The sequence below is a fragment of the Protopterus annectens genome, chromosome 11.part0, assembly GCF_019279795.1.
Source record: "Protopterus annectens isolate FY-2018-M chromosome 11.part0, PAN1.0, whole genome shotgun sequence".
Classification (NCBI taxonomy): Eukaryota; Metazoa; Chordata; order Ceratodontiformes; family Protopteridae; genus Protopterus; species Protopterus annectens.
Window position 1 is genome coordinate 711,320,788 of NC_056745.1, and position 12,072 is coordinate 711,332,859.

Sequence of the window (12,072 nt, forward strand, 5' to 3'; positions counted from 1 at the left end):
TGACCTGTATATAAGACTAAAGGGACTAAAAACATTTTAACTTCTTGTATCTTTTCATCAATATCCATATAACAGAGCTTCCATTTTTCTCAATTTTTGTATTTTCTTTTTTTTTTTTTTGGTCTCTTCTCACATATACTTAGCTGCCACATCGGTATCATTTTTAATCCATACTCCTAAGTACATTTTATCATGTCCCCATAAGTACAGCAGAGAGTCGATTATCTGAAACGTCAGATTATCTGAACACAGCCGTCCAATGTTTTCGGTTAGGAAAAATTATAATGTCTGAATAATTAAAGTTATACGTATTCGATTGTGCATTTTTTTTTTTACTTGTAGCCCGCTTGTGTGTGAAAGATATTCTTTACTGTCCACTGGAATCTCTGAATGGTTGAAAAGGGTGTTCCTGTGTTCATAAAACACAAGATTTTAGAAGTTTTTTTTTTCCAGTTCAATGTATGTCTGATTATCCAAACTACCCTAGGACCCAATTAGTACAGATAATTGACTCTCTGCTGTATGGATATTGCTGAACCAGTTTGTATGTGGGTACATAATTTACTGCTATTGCTTTTGTTTTGGCTTTATTAATTTTGTATCCCGAAAAGGTTTGAAATTGTCTCAGTATGTTCCACAGCACTGTATTATCCCTTTCTGGTTTTGTCAGGTATAAAATAATGTCATCTGCAAATAGAACCACCTTCTTTTGACTACCATACCAGTTACATCCATGAATTTCTGAGTCCTTTATTTTCTTTGCTAATGGTTCTAAATATAATGCAAACAGCAAAGGAGAGATCGAGAACACCCTTGCCTAGTTCCTCTGCTCAAGCAGAGATTATTAGAGAGGACCCCACCCACTTTAAGTTTCACCTCAGATCCCTCATATATCTTCCTAATCAACCTTACAATTTTTTCAGGGTATGCAAATGATTCTATTGCTCTGCTCATAAAGCCCCAGCTCACTCTGTCAAATGCTTTCCTTGCACCAAGAATTACCAACAACAGTGGTATTTTCTTACATTCTGCGTCCCTCTGGATCATCACTGTTCTGTTAATGTTCTCAAATGTTTTCCTGCCCTCCACAAAACCACATTGATCCATATCTATCAGTTTTGGCATCACTTTTGCCAATCGTTTTGCCATTATAGATGTAGACACTTTATAATCATGATTTAGTATTGAAATGGGCCTGTATGAAGCTGGATCTGATAGATCTTTACCCTCTTTAGGTATTACAACTACTACCGCTTTCTTCCAGGATGTTGGTACTTCTCCTCCTCTTAAAATACTGTTAAACAGTACTTTCCAGATCTTTATCAATTTTTCCCTCCTAGCTTCCAAACCTCCACACGAATACCATCTATTCATGGGGACATTCCTGTAGATTGGTTATACATCACCATTTTTATCTCATCTTCTTCTGTCATGACTGTTAGTAATTGAGCCTCATCTGCCTCTAATCTTGGCATATTTAATTCTTCCATAAGCATTCCTATTTGTACCTTTTCTTCATTTCCATATTTCTCTGCTTTATACAAACTTTCCTATAATTTCTGAAATATTTCTAATACTTATCTTCTTTGTTATACACTGCCTAAGCTTGGTGACAGCTCTTTCTACTTTCTGTTGCCTGAGTCATTGTGCTAAAAGTTTTTGTGCTCTAGAGTTATCAAAAAACAGTTGCTTAACAGCAATCTCTCTAAACTCATGCATATCATCTCTGTAATCCCTTATTTTCTGTTTAGCATTCTGCAGTTGCTCCTCTTCTTGTTCTGTGAGATTCCCCCTATTATGCAATACTTTAACATTTGTCTATTCACATTACAATCCCTATTACACTTTAAAAGTACTTTATAATATGCAAAGAAAATCATACACCACTTAAATAGGACTATTAAGAAAAAAAATGTTTTACTTACAGTTAACTTTCTCCCTTTTCTTCCCCCTTTTTTTGAACATTAATGACATGAAGTAGGACATATGCTTTAGAATCCCCTACAAGTTTAACAAAGTCCAAAAAAGTCCAATATTTCCAGATTTTATTGTTCTTTCCTGTTTCACAAATATCGTTATTACTTTGTAATTCCACATTTGTCAATTTCCAAGTTACTGATTTTATTCTCTAAACAGAAATGACATGAAGTAGGGCATATGTTTGGAGTCCCCTGCAAGTTTGACAAAGTCCAAGAAAGTCCATTATTTCCAGATTTTCTTGTTCTATTCCTGATCATCTCCATCTCCCAAATCCTGTTTCTGCTTCATTTCCAGTGCACTCTCGATTGTTGTAGTCAACTCCTGTGCTTTTTTCCCTCTTTCAAGCATTTTCCATATTAACACTGAGAAAGGCACAGTTTCTCTGTGGTCTTATTACCAGAATACAAGAAGCAGAATCTTCTTCTGTTTCAGAGCTCACGTTTTGTTGGGCAAATGTTTGTATTTCTCCCTTAGCATGTACTTCATCAAAAATGATTTTGTTCCTTCAGGGGAAAATCTTTTGAATATATCTGGGTACAGCAGTTTGAATCTCACTCCTACTTCTCGACATTCCCTGAATAATGAAATAAATGTATGCATCTTCTGCCTGTTGTACAATGAGTAGTCATTCTTCACAAACACTCTGGTGTCTCCCACTTTTAGACTTTGTCCTTCTGGCACAGTTTTGTCAGAATCAACTCTTTCTGCTGGTAAGATTGCATCTTTACTATTAAAGGTCTAGGTTGTGTTCTCATAGCCAGATTTGGATCATACACATGATGTGCCCTTTCAATTAAAAATTCATGTTGTGGAATACCAGTCCATTTGCTTAGTTGTACTTTTGTGAAATTAATACAGTCTGTTTCTTCCAATTTCTCAGGTACAGTAGAAAATCTCCGGATCTGAAGTAGTTAACTTCATTCTTTCTGCACATATGGGTATTCGGATCTGATTTGGATCCGAGCCGGCAAAACTTTTACAAGCATCCGCTCCGAACTCCAAGCTCCTCCCCTACCTATAATACATCAGTTCCTCCTGACTAACCCCAGATCTTGTTTGCCGCTCTAAGAGTTAGCATCGTGGTCTCTGAGCTCTAAGTGAAGATGGTAAGGTTTCTCTTGTTTTTCTCTTTTCAGTGCAGTTGGTGTGTGTGTGTACCTTTTCCCCTTTTCCTCACCCCTTCACGAGTGGTCGTCGTGTTAAAAAAAAAAAAAAAAAAGTTTTTTTCTGTGTAGCTTGTTGGTAGTTTTAGTTCCCGCCTAGGCCCCCATCCCTTGTTTTGTGTGTGTGTGTGTGTGTGTGTGCGTGTGCGTGTGGGCCTTAGGGTTTAGTTACTGTTCTGCCCTTAAAGTTCTTTTTACAAAATGCACAGAGTGTGGTCACAAGCTCTCACTCTGTGTGTTCTTTGTTTAGGGGTCTCCCATTTGTCAGCCTTCTGCGACATTTGTGCTGGTTTTAAACCCAGGGCCTTGAAAGACCGTTGGGCTAAGCTCGTGGCCAAGGATCTGCTACCAGCTTCTGCCCTAGAGTCTGCCTCGGTCTCCGTTCCAGCCAGTGACTTCTTGCAGGCAGGGACTCAACGTCCCGCTCATCTTGCTGCTTCAGATTCATCCCAGAAATGTAGGGACAAGAGAGAGAGGGAGAAGCGCCACAAAGAGAGGGACATCCCCAGGAATAGATCCCCTGACAGGGAGTCTTTCTCCAGCCCCTCTTCTAAAGTCCCAAGGTCCCGTTCTCCTCGGCTCCGCTCTCCCCGTTTCTCGCCGGAGCCGATGGAGCCCTCGGAGCCGAGGCGCTCCCCTCAGATCCAGCCAAGACCCGCTTCGGTTGCTACTTCTTCAAGGTTGACTCGGAGTGTTTCTGACCTTGACATGGACAGGCTGATGAGGAGGTTCATCCAGAATCAAATTTAGATGGGGGTCGTACCAGGTCCCTCTCCCATCGGAGAGGGTCCTTCTACAACTCTATTTCATACAATCTCTCCTTCCCCGATCCGATGCTTCGGGGTTCTCGGATCCGAGGCCCTTCGGAGCTGTTGGTTCGGCACCGATGGTTCTCGTTCCCTCGACGCCGGCCGTAACTTTGAGTTCCTCGGATCCGATTTCGGATCCAGGAGGCTGTCGGGGCCGTGGTCAGGGAGTCGGACTCGAGGGTCAAGGTCATTCTCTTTCGGATCCCATCCTTGGTGCCCAGAGTACGCTGCCTTCGGCTCCGATCCCTATTTTGGACCCGGGGAGGGCCTCATCCTTACAGGTTACGGAGGTGGGCTCTCCATCGGCATTCGGGGCAGTGGGAAGAGTTCTGTCCCAGGGGTTGAGACCACAGCTCACCTACTCGGATCCTACCCAGACCTCCCTGTGTTCGGATTCTGCTCCCCTCACCCTGTCTCAGGGACAGCCCGTGCCAAAGCAACCCCAGGTTGTTCCCCTCAGGGAACCCCCCGGAGGCTTATGAGTCCTCTTCAGAAAGTCCCACTGGAGAGGAACCTCGTAAACGCAAGTGTAAAAGAAGGCACTTGGACTCCCCTGAGTCCATTACCACTGATTCGGACTTAGATGAAGGGGAGGGTTCCCCCAGATCACCTCCCGTGGACATCTCCTTCGGAGACATTATGGATATCCTCTGCCAAAGAGGAGATTGGTCAGCCCCCAAACCCTCTACGGATGAGTCCATGTTTCTGGAGGCTTTTGGCATGGGCCCATCTACTTCCTAGGTTTCCCCACCAGCCGACCCTTTGGTGGACCTCAACACCACTAGGGCATGGAAGGATCCTGACACCGTGGAGCCTCTTCCCAAAAGACTGGGCAAAATTCTTTCCCCGCCATCAGATAGGCAGGCATGGTCCAAAGTAGTCCCTGTGGACGCTTTGGTGGTTGCATCTGCTACAAAGAAGGAACTGGCACAGGAGAGTTCATCAGTCCATCCACCAGACAAGAAGTCCAGGTCGATGGATCGTTTCGGGAAGCATATGTACTCGTCAGCGACTTTTTCTATCCGTGCACTGAATTACTTGGCACATGTTACCCAACTGCAGCGTGATCTTATAACGGAACTAACTGAGTCGCCCCCGGAGTCTCTGTCACAGCAGGACAAGCAGTCCTTTACTGCGAAGATGACTACACTGAAATCAGTGACAAATACATCTATGTGTCTCCGCTCCTATGCTACGGAGGGAGCCGCTAAAGCTGCTGGTACAGGCATTGCCTTGAGGCGACATGCCTGGATCAGACTGTGTCAATTTGCATACCCCTTTAAGGCGTCTTTTATTAACGCCCCTTTCGATGGATCATCCCTCTTTGGGAAGACAGTACGTGACATGCTCACCCAGAGTGAGAAGGACGGAAAGACTTTGTCTGCCGTCAGAATCCGCTTCTCTAACCCCCAGAGATCCTATTCCAGGAACCAAAAGGGGCAAAAGAAGATGTGGTTCCGGAAATCACAGTCTTTCCAGGACACTCAGGACTATTCGTCCCCCAGAGGCAGACAAGACCGACGCCGTCCCAGAGGCAGAGGGGGTCCCAGAAACTTTGGGTCTTGGGAACCCTTTTCCAACAGGCCCGCACAGCAACCCTGAGCGGTTGCCCGACTGCTGTACTCTAGAGGCAGTCGGGGGAAGATTCTCCTTACATCCAGTGGCATGGGAGTCCATTACTACAGTCCGCTGGGTGTTAAACATCATATCCAGAGGCTATTCTATCCCTTTCATATCATTTCCCATAACTCCAGCACACCTCCCAGATGTTCCACCTGATCACAGGGAGGCCGCAGCTTTACAGGTTTCGAAACTGTTACAAAAATGAGCCATCAAACCGGTCCCCCCGACCAGTCTGGATCAGGCATCTACTCCAGGTTCTTTTTAGTGTCAAAGAAGACGGGGGACCTCAAGCCCATACTGGACCTGTCTATCCTCAACCTGTCACTAGAGAAACAAAAATTCCGGATGGTCACTCTACAGTCCATTCTACCGTTTCTAAGAGAATGTGACTGGATGTGCTCGTTAGACCTCCAGGACGCTTACTATCATATCAAGGTCCACAGAAGCTCCAGGAGGTTTCTGCGCTTCCGGCTAGGGGCCGGTCACTTTCAGTTCAGAGCCCTACCCTTTGGTCTCACCACAGCCCCCAGGGTGTTCACCAAGGTAATGGCAGTCGTAGCAGCTCACCTGAGACTTCAGGGCATTCAGGTATTCCCCTACCTAGACGGCTGGCTCTTCGCTGCATCCACCAAATGTCTCTTGTGCCAGGCCCTACACTACTTTCTCGGTCTGGCTCACAAGTTAGGCATCACGATCAACCTCAACAAGTCCCACCTGGCTCCGGTTCAGATCATAGACTTCCTCGGGGCACGGTTGGATACTATTCAGTCAAAGATCTCCCAGGTTACTTTATGCTTATCTCCCGTTACCTCTGATACCAAAGTTCCTTCAAAAAGCTTGCTGGTTGCAGTGCAAAGTCATTCTCATAGCTTCATTCTGGCCTTGCCAAGTGTGGTTTCCCTTCCTATGGTCTCACCTTTTGGCTCCTCCATGGACTCTAGATCCATGCCTGGATCTACTTGCTCATCCGTCGGGCTTGCCGCTGCCCAACCTGGACAATCTCAAGCTGACAGCATGGCTGCTCCAGTTCCCATGATCATCAGGACTCCCGGACTTTCATCCCCTGTTAAGAACATTCTGGTAGCATCTCTCAAAGCCTCCACTAGGAAACTCTACAGTAGCAAGTGGAGACATTTTTCCACTTGGGCCTCTCAACGCAATCGGAACCCTTTTACAGCCCCCATTCCAGTTGTTTTAGATTTTTTGGCTGGTCTTTTCCAATCAGGCGCAAATTCTTCCACCATCAAGGTTCAACTGACTGCCATCTCTAATTTTCATGTAGGAGAAAATAAGGTTGCTCTGGCCTCTGCCAAATTGTGTAAAGCATTCCTGAAGGGCCCCTTTCTCTTGCGACCTCCAGTTAAAGAGACAGTTCCTCCCTGGGATCTGACTTTAGTCCTTCAAGCATTGACCTCTCCGCCTTTCGAACCTGCCGGTTCAGTCCCTACGAAATTCTTGTCTTGGAAGACGGCATTCCTGGTTGCCATTACCTCAGCTAAAAGGGTTTCAGAGTTACAGGCCTTATCCTCCGTGCCCCCCTATTTAATTTTTCACAAGGACAAGGTTTCGCTGCGTACAAACCCCTTCTTCCTTCCCAAGGTGTCCTCAGCAGCCAATATTAACCAATCTATAAATTTGCCAGTCTTCTTCCCAATTTTCCAAAATAAAGGCAAATATAGACTCCATTTATTGGACGTCCATAGAAAGCTTTGTTTTTACCTTCATAGGACTAAACCCTACCGAAAGTCGGATCAACTGTTTGTCTTGTTTTCAAAACCATGTTTGGGCAAAGCAGTTTCGAAAGTGTCCTTAGCAAGGTGGATCACTTTTTGTACTGCACAAGTATACAAGGACAAAGGTTTACCTCCTCCTGGCTTACTGAATGCTCATTCCAATAGATCAATGGCCACTTCTGCAGCGTTCTGGTCAAAAATACCTTTAGATGATATCTGTGTGGCAGCCACGTGGGCCAGTTCGCATACATTCATCTCTCATTGTAAATTAGATTTGATCTCTAGAGGGAGAGCATCCTTTGGCTCTGCGGTGCTCAGAAATATCCTTCCATAAGGGCATCCCAGGAATACCAGTAGCTGGGGACTCTGTTCTATATGTGCAGAAAGAATGAAGTTAACTACTTCAGATAAAGAAGTTATGTACTCACCATAACGTTCCATCTGAGTAGTTAGACTTCATTCTTCTGCACCTTTCCTCCCTCCACCCCCCTCACTATTCAGGTCTTATCCTGTTTGGATTGTGGGTTACGTTGCTAGTTAGTGAAAGCAAACTTGATCTGGGGTTAGTCAGGAGGAAGTGATGTATTATAGGTAGGTGATGAGCTTGGAGCTCAGAGCTGATGCTTGTAAAGGTTTTGCCGAATCGGATCCGAATACCTATATGTGCAGAAGAATGAAGTCTAACTACTCAGATAGATCGTTATGGTGAGTACATAACTTCTTTTTTTTTCCTACATGCTCTGTTCTCTAATTCAATTATTTTTTAAATGGCACAGTAGTGCAGCGGTTAGCATTGTCACCTCACAGTAAAAGGTTCTCCAGTTTGATTTTGGGATGGGGTGCCTTCTGTGCAAAGTCTGCATGTCCTGCTTGTGTTCGCATGGGTTTCATCCCACATTCCAAAGACATGCATCTAGAGTGTTTCTCCCCAGGCCTCTACTGAAAATGGGCTGTGTCCGAGTTGGACTTTCCTGGTAAACAAATGTTAAATAAGTAAATAAATAAATTGTGCAGTCTCATATTCAGCCATCCTTTACTTCATTTTGATCTCTGAGGTTTGCAGTTTTATCATCTTATCTGTTTAAAGTTTCTTCCATTTTTCCAGCCTTTTAGTGTTTGAGTTGATATACTCCATTAGTATTTCATTTGTTTTAGTCAGGTCTGTGTGCAATTGCTTTATGCATTCCTCAAGGTTACTGGAAGTCATGTCTGGAGCTTGCACTGCTTTTTGATAAACAGGTACAGTACTTTTCCCAGTCAGTGTTTTTCTATCACCTTTTGTGTTGATTTTCCATCAGATCCTCTGTATTTGTTTTTTTCATGGCATCTAGACAGTACACTTAGTAGCCCGTTACTGAAATTTACTAAAAAAATCAAGGCCACTGGCTCTCTCTGCTAAGTTTCTGTTTTTACACTGGTATGACCTTTTATTGTTTGAGTTGATATACTCCATCAGTGTTTCATTACTCAGAAATCCAGGTCCACTGGCTTTCTCTGCTAAGTTTCTGTTTTCACACTGGGAAAGCTAGAATTAAGATGTTACTCAATTTGCAGCCATCTTGCAAATCCCTTATATTTACATAGGTTGACCGCTACAAGACCAAGATGAAAATAGAAGCACTTGCTGCTTTTAAATGTAGCACTGTCTTCTGAAACAGCATTTTCTCAGTCTGATTTCCAGTGCATTTGCCAGTGCATTTCTAATAAGCATATATTTTAAAACTTTCCTTCAGCAATTTATACAAGGATTTATTAGTGGTTTATACACACTCATTGTTTAATGTTGTGAAATTTGTAGTTTAGTTTTTTTCCATCTTGACATCAACTTTGCCATGTATACACATTTATTATTTAGTGGATTTACCCATATGAATTACCTTAATGTCATTGTACTGTTTCTCACTGATCTGGTCAAGCCTCACCTATTTATTGGTAGATAGGTGAAAGGAAAGTGCTATAGACTCCTGAGTTTTATCTTTTAGTTAGTTGCATCAGTTTTATTAACCGCTATAAAATTATGTTTTTTTTCCCTCAAGTTATATGCTTGTCTGCATATGAGCATAGACCCCCACCAGACAGAGGTTATGTGCCCTCAGGCTTTGGTGCATATCTTTCCTGAATATAATCACCACTTCTTTTCATTTAGCTCTAGCTTCACACATTTAGATTGTCTCTTTTCAACAAAGGCTTTGCAAATTTGTGTTTACCCATTCCAGCACAGGCTGAGCTTGTGTTAATTTTACAACATGCAACATCTGCACAATTTCATTATGCATGATGATTGACAGTAGACCTATCTTTATATTGTACCTAGTTCTTCTTAGTACTATGATCTATGAATTAATTTACACTTACCTCAGTTGTAGTAGATTAATGTATTGTTTATAATTAATAATTACGTAGCTTCAGTGTACTTAACAGATTAAACAGTCAATATATAGTAATATTGTTTCCACTTCCCCTTGACAACTCTGAAAAGACCTCAAGCAGCAGGCACTGATACATTATACACCTGCTATAGGCTCACTGTTTCCCATGGTGGGAGCAACACTTAACCTGTATGGTATTGATTACAACAGTGATAACTTCCGTTTGACTATCATGCTGGAGTCAGGTTCATAGGATGATACTAGGCTATTGGCCCAGAGGCCCTTATAAGCCTAGCCAAGAATTTCACCCATGTTCCCTCAAAGTCAGCACCCCTTTCCCCTGTCCAGCAGGGACACAGGTGGGATCCTAGGGGTATATTTTCTGTTTCCCATGCAGTTGTCCAGGTTCCTCATAAAGAGGGCTAAAGAGGTACTCTGCTTGACATGGAGAAGGAGTCTGTTCCACAGACGGGGGAGTCTTTGGGACACAAATCTGTCCCACCAACAAGTTCTATTAATGTCACAGACCAGGTTAAGAGGACTTGTTGGTGGGGCACAAATCTATCCCACCAACAAGTTCTATTAATGTCACAGACCAGGTTAGGGCCTTGTGTGCAGGTTGCACGAGTGGAGTTTGTCTTATGGATATGCAGCAACTTCATCAAATCTGGGTCTAAAATGGCCTTGTGTGCCAGACACAGGTCACTTCTGAGCAGTCTGTATGAGATTGAGTAGAGGGACAGGGCTTTTAGCCTATCTGTATAAGATAGGTGTTTGAGACCCTGGATTTTCCTGGTCAGGAACCTCTGTGGTCTGTCCAACTGCTGCATGTGCTTGGCAAGGAACATGCCGAAGGGGGCATTGTACTCGATATTGGGTCTGATGAGGGAGGAGTACAAGGATGTTATGACCTCCTTGTTCCTGGATGAAATACCCTTATTTATGAGGTGGGCCACTGTTTCCCATGGTGGGAGGAACATTTAACCTGTATGATGTAGATTACAACAGTGGCAGCTTCCACTTGACTGTCATGCTGGAGTCATTTGTCTCCAGAGCATTAACTATGATTTGTGGTGCACATCTTACTGCCTACTTCTTATAACGTACCTTTTTTCACATCTTTTGTCATTAGATGGAACATACTGAAATACGAGTCAGTCATAATCGATCCTGTTTGGCTCACTGTCATAGCATGTTGTAAATTATCTTAAACTTAGCACATGCAGATCCCTTGCATGGCTGTTGGTGCACACTTGTAATTGATATATCACTAGATAGTTGTAGTCATCCTTTTCATGGAAAGGGTGGCACATTACTTGACATGAATGATACAAGGTAGAGGCACACAGTAGACAGTTTTCAGCATGGCCTGACAAGCTGCAGTTATTACAGTATCATAATACTTGAGGTAACTTCCAAGATGGATGCACACTGATCAGCAGCTTAATTTCAACTCTCCTATTGTGAAAACAGAAACTGTGTAAAAGGAGTGTACCTGAAACTGTTATTTGGGTAAAATTCAGTTACTGGCTAGTAAGTACACTGCCTAGATGCCAGAAAGGAAGACATTTGGAACACCTGAAGTAACAATGAATGGAAAAGTTGAAGAGAAAACACTGGTTGGGGAGGATGTTGCAGATGTTCAGCAAAAAGCAGTTCTAGCTTCTGCTTTGGTTCAAGAGATAGCTTCCAGTAATTCAGAGGAAAAATAAATCAAATGTACTCAGAGAAGATTAAAATACATGACACATTGAAGGATTATAACAACTGAAATAATACAAGGCTGGAAAAAGTAAAAGAAACTTTGGCTAACTATTCAGATGAACTGATAAAACTGCAAAAGTCAAAATCTGAAATGAAGAAAAGACTGGCTGAGTATTACACTTCTCAAGAAGTGGTGTTTCAGAAAACAAGAACATACAGAGAAAGCCCAAGATTTTCTGCTCTACCACAGAAACTGGAAGGAGCAGACTGTATTAATTTTATGGAAGCACAAATAAGCAACTGGGCTAGTGTTCCACAGTAGAATTTGTTAGCATACTGAGTGTATGTTCCAAACCTCACCATGGGAAGGCAGCCAAGAAATATATTAGAAAGATGCATGTATGCCATCAGAAAGAGTAGAGCCTGAAAAACTGTGGCAGAGTATTGAAAACTGGAGACAGCAGAGTGTTTGTGGAAAATTAATATTCACTGTGCACTAGCCAGAGGAGAAGCAAATTTATCCAAGCAATCAGGTGAAAGTGGCAGCTGTATCCAGCTGTTTTCAGAGTATAATTTCCTGGAGGATCAAAGACAGTTTTTGATACAGAACAGGTTAATGAGGACATTAAAAAGTTTATGCAACAAAAAGTAAACCCGAAAGCAGAAGGGGACTATTGTTTCTCATTCTCCT

General features: G+C 42.9%; 1 protein-coding gene across 1 annotated transcript in view; it reads left to right on the forward strand.

The window, feature by feature from the left end:
* LOC122815569 (protein mono-ADP-ribosyltransferase PARP12-like) overlaps positions 1-12,072 on the forward strand; it is a 1,409,919-nt gene that overhangs the window by 286,367 nt on the left and 1,111,480 nt on the right. The gene's annotated exons all lie outside the window — the stretch shown is intronic.